General features: G+C 39.3%; 1 protein-coding gene across 12 annotated transcripts in view; it reads left to right on the top strand.

The window, feature by feature from the left end:
* HTR1F (5-hydroxytryptamine receptor 1F) overlaps positions 1–17,551 on the top strand; it is a 2,610,837-nt gene that overhangs the window by 482,773 nt on the left and 2,110,513 nt on the right. For all 12 annotated transcript variants that reach the window (XM_069205051.1, XM_069205044.1, XM_069205047.1 and 9 more), the window contains exon 2: positions 13,050–13,148. The gene's annotated coding sequence lies outside the window, so the exon portion shown is untranslated. The remainder of the gene's footprint in view (positions 1–13,049; positions 13,149–17,551) is intronic.

The raw sequence follows: 17,551 nt of genomic DNA, 5'->3' as shown, positions 1-17,551 counted from the left end.
AACCTTTCATAGTCTGCGTTTGCATATGGTTCGAAGTGTGCTGTGATCGCCGCTTTTAGAGTGTCGTACGTGTGCGGTCTGGCTTCTGTGATGGTCTTGAAAGTTTTGTGTATGTCCGCTCCCCCTATGTGGAGAAGGAGTGGTCTTTTCCTTTCTGCTTTTATGCCTAGAGCTTCAAAATAAGTTTCTAGGCGCTCCACCCAGACTTTCCATTTCGCTGCTTGGGTGCGGGGGGCACCTGTGACCTGGAAAGGCTCTATAGGTGGAATTCCGGCCATGCTGGCTTGAGTGATGTCGCTGGGACTATTGTGCGCTTTTTTTTTTCCTCTGTTGTTTATTTTGTTAGTGTCCTTTGCGCATAGCCGGTTGAAAATGGTGCAAAAACCCCAAAGGAAGAAGAAAAAGGAAGAGTTCTGTGTGCTTTGACCGTCTATTATATATATATTTTTTTTTTTTAGATTGTCTTATTGTTATTAAAGTTTCCTCTCTCTCTTTTTTTTTCTCTAGCAGAGTAGCGCAGCGGGCGTCTGTGGCTTAGCGTTGCTGGTGGGGTTCTGGGCCACTTGCACTGTGGCATGGATTGCAGATTTGCGCAGCGGAGCGTTTCTCTGTTTGAAATCCGAATCCGTGTCAGGCGCCTCACCTTGTGTGCTTCGCTGATGCGATTGAGCTGCGGGGCCTGCAGGTGGGCGGTCCTTCCAGCGGGCGCGCGGTCCTCTGACTGCCGGGCGCGGCTTCCTCCGTTCAGCCGGCCGCGCTGGAGCTGGATGACAGCGCGCCGCGCTGACACAGCTGTGCGGTTCTCCTATGGCCTCGCGGGACGGCGAGGTCCAGCTGGGTGCTTTCAGCAGGCGGTAAGCGTCGGTGCCGATTCCGTCTCTTTTCTTTTTTGTTTTGCGCCGTGGTGCGCGGGGATCGTAGTAGTCCTCGTCGCCAAATGTAGCGTCGCGCCAAACTCGCTTGCGCGCGGCTACCAAATAAACACACGGAGCCAGGTGTGTTTATTACGTGCTTTATTGACTACGATAAACTCTGTCCCTGTCTAACTTTTCCCGCTCTCCCCTTTCCCTTTTATGCCCTCCCCCTCCCGCCAAATGGTGCAGCCCACTTTGCACCTTTTCCAGAGGGGTCGGGTTCCAGACCCCCCTCCTCGGTTTCTCCCCTTTTGTGTTGACCGCTTCCGCTGTCAACACTACAATTACCAATGAGTTAAAAAATAAGCCCTTCTTATCAGTCAATATGACCCGTGGGAGTAAATGGTACTTACCACAGGACTCAAAGGCACTATAAACACTTTCTGTGCCCATGAGTATTGTGAATCCACCAATCCACTTTCTAGAATTGATGGGATGCTTGCAGTGTGTGAAACACCATACAAGCAGTGCATTCTAGGGTGTCAAGTTGTGTAGGCCTTTTGCTTGTGAATCCCAAATACATAACTCGAGCCATGATTTTGATAAAATGAGTAGAGGTTTGAAAACAGCTGTTTCTAGATTACGCCTCCCTTGTTTGACTACGACTTTCACAAGAGAGACAATCTTAAGCACACCAGGGACTCTTCTTGCCTTTCATGTCTCCAAGATCCTGATTACTAGTGGCAGCAGAGACTACAAAAAACAGCACACTCATCAGCAGTCGCAAGTTCCCTCCAGGGAAAACCGAGTCACGAGGTTAAGGAAGCTGAGCTTAATGAAGGGGTAGTCACTGGAAGTAATTCTTAAATGTAATGACATGTGAAAAGCGTAAGCCAAACCAGAAAAACAAAAGCTGCAGTTTTCGAGTACTGTCGCTTTTTCCTTATACTGTGGAAAGACATAAATCATTTATGCAATTTGGTTGTTTTGGTTTATAAAACATGACAGAATCATGTTGCATGATTTTTAAATACCGAAAGGAGTTTGTCTAAATTTGGCACATGCCAATCCAAAGAGAAATGAATATTCAGAATTTCCACTGCTATAGAAATCTTTTGATCATTCAGGAGGCTTAGACAAACGATGTGGGTATTTTTGTTTACAAAATTATAATCTCCACTGATACTTTGTCATTGGGCTAGTCATACATTTTTTCGTTTTCCTTATTGAACATAATAATTACAAAAAAGCACTGGCATAAGAGGTGGGGGCATACTTATAAGCCCCTAGCGGCACCTTGCACCACATTTGTGGCATTTATTTTGATGCAAATGTGCTGTTAAGGTGGCATTTCCTATGTGCCATATTTACAAAGTGGTGCTATGCTTGCATTGCTCCACTTTGTAAACCCTTGCACCACATTATGCCTGTGCCAGGCATAATGTGTGCAAGGGGGGCGTTCCCCTGTTATGGGGGGAGCGAAAAAATATTGCAAGGAAATCTAATAGATTTCCTTGTGCCATTTGTTTTGGCACTTTTAACGCCTGCTCAGAGCAGGCATTAAAAGGGGGCATATCATAATTTATAAAGGGCCCCTATGTACTCTGCAGGAGTAGCGCCAACATTTTAGCGCTACTCCTGCGGAGTACATCAATAGCGTCAAAAATAATGACGATATTGCCCCCTACCCTGCATCATGGTGCACTCCATTTTAAATATGGCATACACGAGGTGGCAGTAGGGGAGCGCTAAGGAGCACAAGGAATGTGGTGCTGCACTGGTTGCGGCTCCACTTTCCTCAAATTTGACCCTTGGTTCAGTGCAAAATGCCAAATGTCTAGCAGGAGCTGCAAAAGTGCATGAGTCGAGCCCACAGTTTAAGGTGGGAAGTATTTTAATGATAATTCATTAATAACTAATTTTTAAATAATAGTAGTTATTTAATTGATAATTAATAGTGTAAAGGCTCTAATTAATGTATTTTTAAAGTTATGTTTTAAGTGTAAATTGTGGGGTTTATAGGGGTACAGGGTGGAAGTGGATTAATTATAATTAATTAATAATTAATTTGAATAATGATTAATTATTTATTTGATAATTAATTATGTACATGGCGTAATTGTAATATTTTTAGATTATATGTTAGGTGTATGGTATTGTGTTATTAGAGTTACAGTGTTGGATGTTAATAAATAGTTTATTGATAATTAATTGTTTCTTTATTATATATTTTTTATTTGATAATTATGTTAAGTTATATTTTAGGTGTGTTATAGCGTGGTATTTTTTATTAATAGTTGTGCTAAATGATTATAATTATTAAAATTTGCAATAGTTATGTTATTTTTAAGATGTTTGTTAAAATTAAGAGATTTAGGGTCTCATTGCGTCTTTAGCAGGCTTGGGACTGAAATACCATCTTTGGTGGTTCAACTGCCGCCTGCTCGGTGGTCCAACTGCTTGATTACGATCTGTGTAGTCAGACCACCACAAGAACGCCACCATTTCCAACAGTTGAGCTACCGCGTTGGTAGGGACAGAGGTAGTCAATGGTGGCGGTGCCGGCATTGGCACCGCCATGTGTATTATGATCTGCCTTTCTGCCGACCTTTTCATGGTGGGTACACTGCCATAAAAAGGTTGCTGTAAAGACAGATACTGGGCCACAGATAGGGCCCCAGATCGAATAAGCCCATGTGGATTGTGGTTGGGTCCCATGTTGTCCCCCCTATACCGGAAATGTTGGCACATGCACTGTTTGCCATGCACGACATGGTGCATGAAAACAGTGTGCTCATCTTGCTGGAGGCACAGCAGTGTAGCAGGCATTGGCTTTGGGATCTCTCCTAGAGCTGAAGCATGCCACTGCCTAGACAGTGCCACCGACACACCGCCAGCCCCATTGGAATGTCATAATGCAGCGGTTTGGATTCCACCAGCTTGGCAGTGTTCTCCCAAGTGCTGATGCAGTGGTCTGGCAGTCCGACTGACAAAGTCATAATTAGGCTTTTCATTTTTATAATCAGAATTTTATATTTTGGGATAGAGTTGTTAAAATATATTATTTGTTTGAAGCAAAGTATTCTCTTTGTACTGTGCCATTGAATGGGGTGAGAATAGTAAATTTGACCTCTTCTGAGTCTAATGCTTTCCATACTGCTGCACCAACAGGAGTGGAAATAGTAAACATACCCCTCATGATTCCAAACCTTTCCTACTTTTGCATACACTGGAGTGAGAATAGTAAATTGTACCCCTCCTGAGTCCAACACTTTCCCTACCATCACACACACTAGAGTGGAAATAGTAAATTTTACCCCTTCTGATGTCAATGCTTTCCCTACTGTTGCACTTACTGGAGTGGGAATAGTACATTTAACCTCTTCTGAGTCCAACAGTCTCCCTAGTGTTTTACACACTGGAGGGGGAATAGTAATTTTTACCACTCCTGAGTCCAACATTTTCCCTAATGTTGCACTTACTGGAGTGGGAATAGTAATGTTACCTTTCCTGAGTCAAGCGTTCTCCCAACTGTTACACACAATGGAGTACAACTAGTAAATTTTACCCCTCTGGTGTCCAACCTTTACTGTACTGTTGCACAGATTGAAGTGGCAATAGTAAATTTTAGCCTTCATGAGTCCAACGTTTTCCCTACTGATGCACAATCTGGAGTAGGAATAGTCATTTTTACTTCTTTTGAGTACAACTCGCTCTTTCCCTGCTGTTGCATACACTAGAGTGAGAATAGTTCATTTTATATTTCCGGTGTCAATGATTTCTCTACTGTTGCACAGATTGGAGTGGGAATAGTAAATTTTCCCCTCCATGAGTCCAATGTTTTCCCTACTGTTGCACCATCTGGAGTAGGAAAAATAACTTTGACTTCTTCTGTGTACAACTCTTTCCCTACTGTTGCATACACTGGAGTGAGAATAGTAAATTTTATATTTCCTGTGTCAACGATTTCTCTACTGTTGCACAGATTGAAGGGGAACAGTAAATGTACCCCTCCTGAGTCCAATGCTTTCCCCATTGTTGTAAAGATTGGAGTGGGAGAAGTATATTTATTATTGGTATAGTTTAATCATTTTGTTAATAATGTTTAAGTATATATTACTATTATTATATGTTTGTGTATTTAATTTTATATTATTTAAATGTATCTAGTTTTTAACATATTTTTAGTTAAATGCATTTATGCTTATTGTTAACGTTTTATGTATAATTAAATTGGAAAGATTTTACATTTATTTGCAGTTTATTTGTTATATTTTTTTATTCTTTACATATTTGTAAATATATATGCATATATATATATATATATATATATATATATATATATATATATATATACATTTGTTATATTAATGAATTACAATAGAATAGAGAATATAAATTAACAAATAATATTTGTTATATTAGTTTCTCATGATATATGTATATAGAAACATTACCTTATACATATATATTTGTGTGTGTGTTTGTTTAAATAGATATATATTGATATATTTTACATATTATTTGAATATATTTATTTCAATTTACATTAGGTTAATGTAATATGTTAAATTATTTAAGATGCACTGTTCCTAAATATATATTAAAAAAACAATATTAGTGTCAAACAATATTTTTTATGGTTTTGTACTTACCATTATATGTATAGGGAAACTATATTTTTGTGGTTGATATTTTTGACATAATATTTCGGTATCACAATATTTGTGGTTTCAATATTGTGCCATAGAACCACTTTTTTCCCTATCCTTCACTCTCTTTTTATCTGCACAGACGTTTATGTAAAATAATACACATGTTTCTTAACTCCAACAGTGCCATCTGAAGGCATTGTAGGACCTTGGCGAAGAGAGAATTTGGGGTCCCTTGTGAAGAACAATTTTACCTTTATTAATCAATTTCAGCTAATTGAATCCTTCATGAGGGGTGAGTTTGAAAGGGTAAAGTTAGAAAAATTAGAATAGAGGAAGAGTTGTAGTGATAAAGAGAGAGTGGTGAGTTGAGAGACATAAGTAGAGGTGGGATAGAGAGGTGTGTTAAAAATGGAGCAAAAAGAATAGAGATGAAGAAATGGTGTAAGCATGTGGAGAGATAGAGGGGCAAATAGATAGGGATGAGGTGAAAAAGGTGAGCTGAAGTAGAGTAAGAGACATAAGGAACACGCATCGTTGAGACAAAGAATGTGTGGTTAAAGGTGGTAGAGAGAGGGTACAGAATTAGTCAGTGGAAGGCACAGAGAGGTGATGTAGAGAGAATGGTGGGAATTTAGTGATTGGTGAAACATGAGATCCCACAATATATAGAGTTAGAGAGACAGGATGTAAGGAAATGTGAGCTAGAGAAGGGAGAGGTAGAGAGAGATGCAAGGAAGACAGCAGGAGATAGGAGTAATTTAAATGCAGCTGGAGAAGTAGAGAAAGGAATGGAGGGAGGAACAAAGTAGGGAGAGAGAGACCATACAGCAAAAGATAAGAGCATTAGAGAACAAGAGGTTGGAAGAAAGGTAGTGAGGGCTGAGTTCAGCACAGCTAGAGAGAGACAAAGGTAGAGGTAGACAGAGATAAGTGGAGATACAGAAAGAGATAGAAGGAAGAGAAAGTGAGAGGTGATAAAGAGGAATGGGTGTGGAGCCAGAGAGAGAAAAAATAAGAGTTGTATGAGCATACAAATCATCTTATCGTGGTGTGGCTGAATCAAGGTGGCCCTTGAAAATTACCCACCTCACCCATGTAGTAAACTTTCTCTGGCCTCTAGACAATTGTTACTAGATAATTACATTGGTTTGTTCTTGCTATAAGGCTTGCAGCCCTGAGCAAAACACACATTTTCTCATATCATGAAAGTGAAAAACGATTTGTTCCCAACCCAAGAATTGTGGGGTTAATGGTCCAAACATTCTAAAATGCAATGACAATTTCTTTGAGCAGCTAAAAAATAAAGAGATCTATCAGATCTCTTCTCAGTTGGTCGTTGTTGGAAGTCTTCCTGATGAAATGATTATGGCAAGGCATGGTTCATGAATTGGCTCCTGTATCAAGAATTGTAAAGAGAATTGTATTGTGTCAAATTTTAGGAACAATGATGTTTCAAGTGTGATGGGTATGTCCAGACTGAATCCTGTGCTCACTGTGTCACTGGAACAAAGCTGAATCCTCTACTGAAGGAACCCTAACAGGCCCAAACTATTCTGGGGTTGCTTGCGTTCTGGCTGAGGAGGTCCTGGCCTGGCAGCCTGGGCTGGACTGCTTATATTGAGGCAAAACCAAAACTGTTTTTCATACATCTGGTTCTTGTCTGAGATGACTTGGTGAGCAAAAACAAAACCTGGAACTGGAATGTGTCTCTGAATAAATACAATCTGATGAGAGTAAATTGAGCATTCCACCCATCACTCTTTTTATTTTCCTTAGTTTATATTATTCAACATTATACACAGACATTGAGGCAGATATTTCCAATTTGATGCAGGAAATCAGCAGCTTCCTATTGTTCAGGAAAATATTCCTTATATCCAAGAAAATTAAGAGAATGTGCTCTCAGTTGTAGATAAACTAGAAACATAGGAACACTTTATCACTTCAAGGCGTCACATTGTAGTCACAAGTCTGCTACAAGATTCAATCCTGGATGTTATCTCACTGACTGAAACTAAATCAGAGAAAAAAATAATTCCTCTCATCTCATCCCCCCACTGTAACACACAGGTAACCCAAAGAAAGCACAATGCTTAACTGTAGCCTGAACATTAGTTTTGGTAAATCTCTGGGATTCTTCTTGGATAAATATTTCAACCTACAGCACTAGGATACCCTCCCAGGTAATAATGCTCTCTACAAATCTACATAATGGAACATCAGTAATTGCAGAAAGTAGGTACATTCCTAACTTAAGCTTTCCAAAGGTATAAAACAGTTTATCGTGAGCACAAAAGCAAATATGTTGAGGAGGTATTAATAGTGTCAAGACTCAATCAGGAGCATGACCCGTCAGGATAGATTTGTAAATTCTGCATAGATTCTCTCAAAGCATCCTTATACCCAACCACTAGGCTGGCAACAGGCTCAAATAAATGCAACCATATATCCCTCATGCTGATCTCATTGAAAGGAGTCCCCATGAAATCAAGGGGTATGTTGAAACAGACATGCATTACTCATAGGGCACTGAATGAGAGCAGGCCAAAATACATCACTCAGAAAAATTGAACATAGGACGACTACAACTGAGTTCAAAAATCTCTTTCTTAAGATTCCAGACATGAAGAGGAATACATCTCTGAAACAATCCTTCTCAAGAGACTGGAATTTCATTCCCACAGATGCCATGACAGTTTCATTTTATGAAGGCACTGAAAACCTTTATGTTCAATCTCCAATGTAAATGTGGTCAGCTATATGTCCTGAAATGATCACATTAATCTATCCCTCAGTCATGTTAATCTGTTCTTCTATTCCAAATTATTAGTCCTCAGAGTATGATAATGGAGTCTGCAGATCTCCAAGAAGGCTCCTTACTTAGTTGTTGAATCAGTGCTTTAGAATTATTAAAAGTATAATGCAATTTCTTAAATATTTAAACGTAGGTTCTTACTGTCTATATCGCCAACACCCGGAAGGAATTTCATTTTCCAGAAGTCTATTATTCATCAGAGTTATTTGTTCTCCCTCCTATTACAATCAGGTTTTGAACACCCTTTAAAAATTGTTCTATAAATAAATATATAAACAAATATGTTCGTTGGTGCAGACGGACTTTGGCTTCAGTCATGCTAGAGAAAAAATAAATGCTAGTGAGCATAAAGGTAAAATCAAACAAAACATTTCTGGGTAGAACAGGATCAATGGAAATTCCTAATTCTCATTAAATGACCACATTTTCTATGATTTGTGGCATGAAAGAAATAAACCTTTCTAAGCCAGGTCACAAATATTCTTTTAGCATTATGACTGAGCAGACTATCATAAAAGCTAGGGATGATACAATCATAAGGCATATCATGAAGAGTAGAAGCATGGAAGATGATGACAACCACAGGGCAGAAAGCATAACTTCAACTGTTTAACTTCATTTGAAAACCTATAAAATAATGATTGTTAAAACATTTTATATGACAGAACTGTAGAATCTTCAATCACATCATAGTTTCACTAAGTGGAAGAAAGAAAAAGATTGAGATATTTGATTTCTTAGATTCTGAGCCTCAAAAGATGAGGTTGTGTAGATTACTAAGTTTCAGTATAGCCTTCACTTCAAAGCAGAACCATTGTCCTGTTAAGGAGCACTAATGTGAGTCACAGTTTGATAAACGGAGTCAAGAGCAGGCATATTGCATTGGTAAATGGAGCTCTTTTTGGAGAGCAGTGTGACCAGTGGTGTGCTACCAGAACCAGTGTTCAGCCTATCATTTTAACTGGCTATTACTAGTGATCTTTATTAAGAACTATATGTCATGGTATTTTAAGAGAGAGCATTTAAATGCAATCCAACTCAGCTTTTTTCTAAATCAGATAATGAGATGAAGGAAACAAGGCTGAATTATTGAGTGGGGACAGATGTGTGTAAATCCACCACAGCAGCAGGGTTTCATAACATTGTCCAATACAGCTTGTGGAACATAGCAGAATGTATTTTTTTATTTCAGTAGGAGTATTTGACTACACCTCCCCTAAGAAACTGCATCATGTACATATTTAAGAAAGCTCTGATTAATAGAATATTCAACTTCCAGAAACATTTGTTTTAAAAAATAGCTTCATTTAGTGATGTCTGCAGTCAAAAAGACTAAAGCTGGAGTGAAATTTGCAATGTGCTCAAGATGTCATAATGTCAAGAAAATTATGTCTTCTATCTTGGGGAGCCACATATAAATACCACCATATTTTAGGAAGTAGGGACATTTATCTATTTATTTCATTATTTCATTATTTATTTATTTATTCATTACTTTCATAATGTATTTATTTAGGCACTGTTGCTCTAGAAAATGAAAGAGTAAAATACAGTTGTTGATGGTTTTTTAAATCTGTGTCTTCTTAACTTGGAAAGTAGTGAATCAATGACAGCACAATTTGCTTATGACATGGTAGGATTCTGAATCAATTAAAAAAAAAATAGGAACATAATACGACCAATTTTCTAGCATCAGAGCAAATCTGCATATTTCGACACAGTAGAGTGTAGATACAGGGTGTAAATATATGGACAGATTTATAAACCTGTGCCATTACTTGGTGCCAATACTTAAGTATCTAAAGATATTTTAAGCAACAGTTTTTTATTCAGGACCCATTATTAAAAAAATACAGTTTTCCTTGCAAAATCATAATAGGATCTCTTAGTATGCATTTCTGGAGCAAAAGGAGTATGCTGTATTGAATATATTGCAGGAGCCTAAGTAAGTGTAATTCTGATGTGGATTGCAAGTCACCGCATACAACTGGTTTAATAGATAAATATACAATTTCATGTAAAAGGCAATGTTTTAAACTATATTTAATCTTGAAACAATGCATATTAAATTGATGATATAGTTTGTCACATTATCACTTCAAGGAAAATACCACAAGGCATGTTACAATCAGACTGTCTTGTTTTAACGTTCCTTCTAAAAGGCTTCTGATTCTTTGGAAAGAAAATGCAACAGACTAATTGGTCCTAGAAAGTAGTGCCACAGTGGGAAAAACAAATATAGACTGGAATACAACCAGGAGTTTTTAAATTACTGGATAAATGTTACACCTATAAATGTAATAAAAATTTGGATGGCAGTGTTAATTCTGGATGACCTTGAATATGTGTTTAGCTTATAATGAGACCTATAAAGAAATAAAGGGATAGATCTGTATTTACTTGAAATCAGTTTTCTTGTGGCAATTAACTTGGTCATTTTTCATTTGCTCATTTCCATTCACTGATGTGTTGTAATATATATTATTCTCACATTGTCTACCCCTACTACAAATGTCAGCATGTGACTGAAAATAACTAGTGCCCACAGCTCTATCATGGTGATCAATGTTAGAAGAATTGAGGCCCAGCAACAAAACAGAACTAAGATTGGGTCAAAGCCGAAAGATCTGAAATCACTATCATTTAAAATAGTGTGATTTGATAATAAACCTGTGCTTGGTCCATCTGCCTATTTGCAGCAAATGTACACAATGAACTTTGAGTAGCAGATGCAAGTGGGTACCTCTGCCTTAGTGAGGTTGGGTTTCAGTGAGAACCAGTGATATTCAGCTGCAGTAATTAGAATGGGTTAACCATATCTAAAATATCTCCCATTTTATTATGTGTGCTTACATAATGAATATCTGTCCTCTGCATGGGCTAGCTGTGTGGGTGGCTAAAATGCACTCACTTATGTAAGAGATGGATAGATGAATTGAATGTACAGCTAGCTCATGGAGATCATTAGGCGGGTGAGTAAGAATAAGTGATGCCCGAGACAGGAATTCCATTAATTCAAATGGAAATGTATGAACCTGATCCCCTTTCAAAATGTGTTCTTTGATAGTGCATTTGTGTCCTTTGCATAAACCATCTTCTTGGTGGGTAAAAGTGCACTTATTAATGTTTGAGAAATGTAGATGACCAGAATGAGTAGCTCAAGTCTTCTGCACTGGATTCCAACTGGTGTGAGAATAGCAGGCCTGATTTACTACTGATTTTCCTTCATATTAAAACAGGCTTAAGGTAGTAAGTTCGCTTTGATTTAAGAATGCTTTTGTCTTGGCATAAAACAGTGATATCTCTATAATTCCCAAACTGAGATACACTTGAGACAGCCATTGTGGACTTAACATGTTTTTACATGAGTCTAAAGTTAGGGGATATGAGTTAACCACTTCACAATCAAATATATGAATGTGGCTAATAATCTGTTTTATGTTTTTTGTGCAGAAAGCACAAAATGTTGTTGGTTTTTGAGGTGTAGGTTACTTAATCTGGGAAGCAGTGAAAAAGAATGACAACAAATTGTGCAAATGATCTGTTACGTTTCTGTCTCAGAAAAGAAAAATTCAGAACTATGAAATATTACCAACCATGAGTAAACACATTTTCCTTTCAATCAAGGAAGCACAAATAATCACAAGTGACACAATCAGTTATATGAAAAATCACACTCTCTATGACACCAGATGGTTAGGTACAGAAACATAGCTTCAGGACTAATGTGTAACTCACCTTCAATGTTTGTAAGTATAACAATGTTTATAAAAGTTTTTGATGTAACAACAACAACTAAATTGATATAATAACTATAAAGTAGCAATAGGATACAACTGCTTGCAAATACATTTATTAAAATGAGAAAACAGTAATTAAATATTGTTTGACAGTTTAAAATACTCATTTAATAAATGCTTGATATGCAGTCATAAAGTATTTTTAAGTAAATACTGAACCAATGCAGAAAGTGGAAATTTGAATAGAAAAGAAAGGGAAAGTGAAAAGGAAAATCAGCATTTGGGTCAAATAAGAAAATGTAGCTGTTGAATAGCATTTAAGTAAATTAGGAAATTGTTGAAAAACCTAAAATATACGTTAAAAATAAAAGGAAGAAAGAAATGGATGAAAGTGAGATAGTTCATGTAGGGTCAAACTCTACTTTTTGTAAGATGCGCTTGGGAACGGGTAAACCTAAATAAACAAAAACTGTTTAATGATGATGATGACAATTTATCTCCTTTTAATATGTTCTGCAATGGGAAAGGATGAGCTGAATTCAGTTATGTGGTTTGTACACATATTGTTCAATCAAGATAAACAGTGTAGCATACACAATTCTTTCCAACTGGGGATATGCTAAAACATAGTCGATATTTAGTAAATATTTTATAATCACTACCACTTTTACTATTGCTTTACAAAGTAACAGAAGCACATTTGAGAAAGCTAGAGGTAGGATTTTGATAAGAACATGATTCATGTTAAACCACAATAAATTGCAGAAACTATTAACTTAGTCACAAGAATGCAACATAGGAAGTTGACTACTTTTTTTCTTCATGACATACCCAGCATAGAACATTACACACATAGACTTTTCTACTGTCAGAACTCCTATCTCTTCATGCATGATTCCTTAACTTGTTGCTGTTGTTCACATATTTGAATATGCCTAACAGTGCATTTGTTCTAACAAAGCAAATTTTCTCTTTTCATTGGCAGAGAGAGCACAGACACCTACAAGAGTGAAAAGCTGGCCAAGCAACACACCAAGTGAAAAATATTAATTTTCTGACCAGGATTATCAGAATTTATTACTTGGTAAATGCAACATTTTAATTTCTAACTTACCTTGTTTTCATTTGTTTGCTGCATTGTGTTAAATATTACAGCTTTGAGTTTTCCAATAAAATGAAAAGTACATTAAATACTTGGGGGCCCTACCCAAGGGACTCCACCTTGGTTTTGTTAATTTCTGCCATATTGGTTACTCTATTCTCTCTAAGAGAGATTTATTTTTCTCATGGGACATTACAATAACTCCCTATAAGGAGTCTGGTTATACTGTGTTACTATCAGAACCTCAATGTTCAACAGCTCCCATAGTATTGAAGCCCTTATCAATCTTGAAAAGTGCACTAGATGGCACCTCTACTTTTAATGGCACTTTTTGTACCGGCTCTGGTTCCCAGGGATCTACTAATTGGGATTGGTTGCCATCTACCCTTTTGCATGGACGTCCCAATTGACCCTCACGGTGGGTGGTTCTGTTCAAACACTTTTTGTCCTTATGTTCATGGAACATCAATGGGGTTGCGCATAAGTTTGCCTCGGCTGACCTTTTAACATTTTTAAACAGTTACGACGTAATCACCCTTCAGGAAACCTGGGCTGAGCACAGTTGTCCATTGCCAGGGTATTAAAAAATATGGAAATCGGTCCATAGAACGAGCAAGAATGGCCGTGCCAAGGGAGGCTTGGCCATCTATGTAACTGTTAAATTAAATGGGAGTATATTGCTACTGGTTTGGGATAACTGGATCCAGGGGATTGTCACAAGGAACGGAGCAGCAGACCTTCATAGCAATTAATGTTTACATTCCTCCCGGAACAAAGGAAAAAAGGGGCAGGTTGTCTCGACTGATGCAGATTGTGGCAACTTAGTTGGGGAATACCCATGTGCTAATTATCTTATAAGTGGTGATTTTAATACAAACCTGTTTCAGGATACAATGGAGGCTCTTGAGGGTCCTGATTGTGGTAACCGTCAGTTAATTCTCGAACAATTAAGGCCCCAGGGTTGTCTGCATTGCCCATTGGGAGAGTATATAGTAACGCACTGTAACAGCATTTACGGGGCTTTAAAGTCTTAAATGGCCATTTACGTGACAATGCCCCCCCCCCCCGGTGGACAAGATCAGATGGTTGAACCCGCTCTCATTAAGACTACACCATGTGCAATATTGAATTATTTCCTCTCATTGAAAGGTTTTTGAGTTCGTCCCGGAGTGAGAGCGATCATTGTTCACAAATTGTATCTATCAAATCTAGATTTCCTGATCTAGATTTGACCCTAGATTTGCGCTCCACCCCGGTCCTTTGCCATCTCTAGGGAAACTAAGAATCTAAAGAAAGCGTGTAATAGGCTAGCAAGGGCAATTAGAAAAAGCCCAGATGCTGAGTGTTTATTCATTGAATACAAACAACTGAGGAAAGATTACAGGAAGGCCGTTTATGATGACTACCAGACCTATCTTTGTCAGTTTTGGGCTAAACTTTTAAGCGCAAGCAAAGATCCAAATCCCATGTAATTTTGGTCCCTTATTAACAATTTAAATACCAACCAAAGGGGCACTGGCGTTGTCGACATTTCAGTCGGTGCTTGGACATCTTACTTGACTATCCACTTTTCCGCTGGCGAGCAGGATGGGAATCTGCTGGATGAGGGGGCCACAGATCTACTCTTGCTTTGTTCAATACGTGTCAATTGTTTATAGGGTCTTTAATTCCCTCGCAGGGAGTGTGGAAGTTCTTTCAATTACGTCTCCCCCATATCATCTCGAGGGCGTAGCAATTTGGAGCCCCTGGTCCCAATAGCCTTTCACAGGCACTATTTAAACAGAATCCTCTCTTTTGGTCTAATCCATCTTGCACATTTAATCGAGCACTGCCTCTTGAGTTCAACAATACCTGAGTCCTGGCATGGTGCCATCCTTCATCCCCTATATAAAAGTAGTTCAAGGTCAGACCCGACAACTTTAGGATGATAGCCCTGCTGGACAATGAGGCTAAGTTCTATGCTAGTCTTTTGCTGCAAGATCTCCATGCCTGGGCTGAATCAAAGGCTTTAATTCCCGTTGTCCAAACAAGGTTTTCTGCCGGCTCAGGCACTTCGACTAATCTATTAGCACGTTCTATTCTGATCAACAGGGTGATTGTGTCAGGTCTGATGCTGAATTGTTGTTTTGTGGATTTTAAGGTGGCATTCGATCCGTTCCCCCAGTGTGCACTGTGGGTTAAACTACAAAACTGGGCATCCCCCCAGTATTCTTGGCTGCTATCATAGAACTCCATACAAACACCTGGGTCCGTATAAAGCTTGGTGATGGGTGCTTCCTCTCTAGGAAAATTCCTACCACATGTGGTGTGAAACAAGGTTGTGTACTTGCTCCCCTTCTTTTTAATCTGTTTATTGCAGATATGTCAGCATCTCTGAATGCCGTTAACTTTCATCCCCCCAAGATTGGTGGTTTTAGGCTTAGTCATCTGCTTTATGCCGATGATCTTGGGGTTTAGTTGGTATAAAAGCTGTAAACTTGTCTTTGAGCCGTCTTATAAATATTTAGGGGTACATTTCAATTCCAGAGGCAGTTTTGTTAAACATAAGAAGGAAATTGAACTCAAAGCTGTGGCATTGCAGGTGGCCTTCTCTAAACTATCTAAAGTTTTAAAGGGGCCGACCCTTCTTCCCCTAATGGAAGCTATGAGAGCAAAGATTATCCCTTCGCTGGCCTATGGCCAAGATATTTAGTTGGGCAAAAGTTCTTGCCTACTAAATAGGCTGGTCAATAAAATCTACAAGAGAGTCTTTCATGTCCCGTGCCTGACATCACCCGCGCAGGTAAGGTGGAATTTGGGCTCCAGATTTGGTGGCCGTTGGTGCTGGTGCTTTTTTGAAGCTTTGCTATAAATTGCATCAGGCCACGCAATTTATAGCAGTCTTGAGGCAGTCTGTTGGCAAGAAATTAGTGAGTTGAAATCGAAGTGTACTTAATCTCATTTCTTGGTTGAATGTAAATGGTGACTAGATGCTGGTGATCTTTGGGCAAGTAACCCCCCCTGCTCTCTGTTTAAACTAGATGTTAAAGGCTTATCGAACTGTATTCTTATCATTCAGACTGTTCCCTCCTCGTTCAACGGAAGCATGCCTGGGCAGTAATTGAGGCCCATATTTATACTTTTTGAGGCAAAACTGCGCCTGCGTCAAAAATATTACCGCCGGCTAACGCCATTTTGCTGCGCCGTGCGGGTGTCAAATTTATACTTTGACGCACGGTGGCGCAAATCACAGGTGTGAGTCATTTTTGTTTACGCACACCGCAGCGTCAAGTCGTAAAGCAAAACGACGTTAACGCGGCAGAAATGACTGTGGGGCGGTTTACAAAACCGCAAACCGGATATGCGGCGTTTTTTGATGCAATAGCGTCAAAATTCCCCGCGAACACAGCCATTTCAGCAGAGGAGAGCCAAAATGGATCACAGATGCCTGTACAGACCCGAGGAAGATGACAACAGACCAGGAAACATCCAGGAGGACCCACACAAGTACCAGGACACTTTTAAGAAGAAAATAAAGTGTTGCTTCAGTGCAGAGGCTCACCATGAGAATGGATGTAGACGGAGGGTTGAGTAGGAGAAGAAGGTGGCAAATCACTATTTGGCCAGAACAAACACCTAGAGGAGATGATGCCAACAAGTCAAATAACTTACCACAATACATGTGACATGCAGGTGGGGCATATGCCTGGGAGAATGCCCATCTGAAAGACTGGAGCAATGAACACGAAACAAGATCACAATGTGAAATCATCACAAGGCAGGCATGTCACATCACTAATGCCACAACACAGACTCACTAATTGTACCCCATTTCATTGCGGAGGACAATGGATCTCCTGTGGATATGCCTGTCCCAGAATACCCTGATGACATGGATGACAAGCTGACAAACATTCCCCAGCAGACCATCCAAGATGTCCTTGGAACCCTCCAGACCACACCTTCAGTCACAAGGAGGAGCACAGAACAAGCAGCCATCTCACAGGATCCACCCACCACCCCAATTGTAAGACCTGCCAGCTCCAATACAGCTGAGGACTCAGACAACACAGGCACCAGCTTTGAGAGAACTGTAGTTGGGGTACAGCAGGAGCTGGCCAATGAGGTGCGGGTGGGGATGCAAACTATGGCAGCCAGCCTAGAGGGGATGCGTTCGTGCATGATGTCAACTGAGGAATAGGCAGCAGCTATGCAAGGGCGAACAACTATCTTGCAGGAAGTTGAAAAAAGGTTGAAGGAAATCAGCACAGCTGTAATACAGTTGACCCAACACCTACAACAGCAATCCTGTCAACGCGTGCACGAATGCAACATTGAACCCCTCAGGGCTGGCCTGGCTGCCTACCATCGTGATGTGGCTGCTATTCTTAAGAATCAGCAGATCC

This window comes from Pleurodeles waltl, chromosome 8 (assembly GCF_031143425.1).
Source record: "Pleurodeles waltl isolate 20211129_DDA chromosome 8, aPleWal1.hap1.20221129, whole genome shotgun sequence".
NCBI classification, from domain to species: domain Eukaryota; kingdom Metazoa; phylum Chordata; class Amphibia; order Caudata; family Salamandridae; genus Pleurodeles; species Pleurodeles waltl.
The sequence above is the reverse complement of the archived record's forward strand: the minus strand, read 5'-3'. Positions and strand labels throughout refer to the sequence as shown.